We start from the raw sequence: 792 nt of genomic DNA, 5'->3' as shown, positions 1-792 counted from the left end.
AAACAAACAGATTCATCCTAGAGAGGGTTAAATAGGGCTGCTCCTTGGAGGCAAGGATTCTGCGGCTTCGTCTGACAAACTTTGGTTATACTGTGAGGAGAAATCGGCCCTTGGAGAAGGACATCATGCTTGGGAGGGTGGAGGGCAGGCCCAGGAGGGGAAGGTCCTCTAGGAGGTGGATTGATTCAGTGACTGGGGTAATAGGGATGAGTGTGTTAGAGACAGTGAGACTGGCACAGGACAGAGCAGAGTTTAGGGCTGTTGTACATAGGGTTGCTATGAGTCGCAAGTGACTCGAGGGCACATAACAACAACAACAACAACAACAACAACAACAACAACAACATATGATAAAAAGCCAGTAGTAATGAAGAGATAATCAATGTCTTCATTTTGGTATAAAGGTTTTACTTGCTTCAGAGAATGAATCTTGGTGTGTTACTTCTTTTTCTATATTTTTAAGTAATTTAAGTATAGTACAGTTATTCTCTGAATATTTGGTGGAACTCATCCTTGAAGTTGTTTGGTCTTTTTTTTGTGGAACCTTTTTTTTATTTATTTTTTATAAATGATTGATTCAATGTCTTCTTTTGTGATGGGTTTAAATGTTCTTCTATCGATGCCAATTTGGGTAGAGTGTGAATTTTTAAGAATGTGTTTATTTCTTTTATTGTTGTTATATGCCTTCTAGCCAGAATGAACTCATAATGAACCCTCCAACTGGTTTTCAGAGACTTTAACTCACACTTTCTGAACAGCTAGGGGATTTGAACTGTGTACCTTTGCATTGCA

This window comes from Elephantulus edwardii, unplaced genomic scaffold, assembly GCF_000299155.1.
Source record: "Elephantulus edwardii isolate Elephantulus edwardi_28Jun2011 unplaced genomic scaffold, EleEdw1.0 scaffold00059, whole genome shotgun sequence".
Lineage (NCBI taxonomy): Eukaryota > Metazoa > Chordata > Mammalia > Macroscelidea > Macroscelididae > Elephantulus > Elephantulus edwardii.
Note: the sequence above shows the minus strand (reverse complement) of the source record.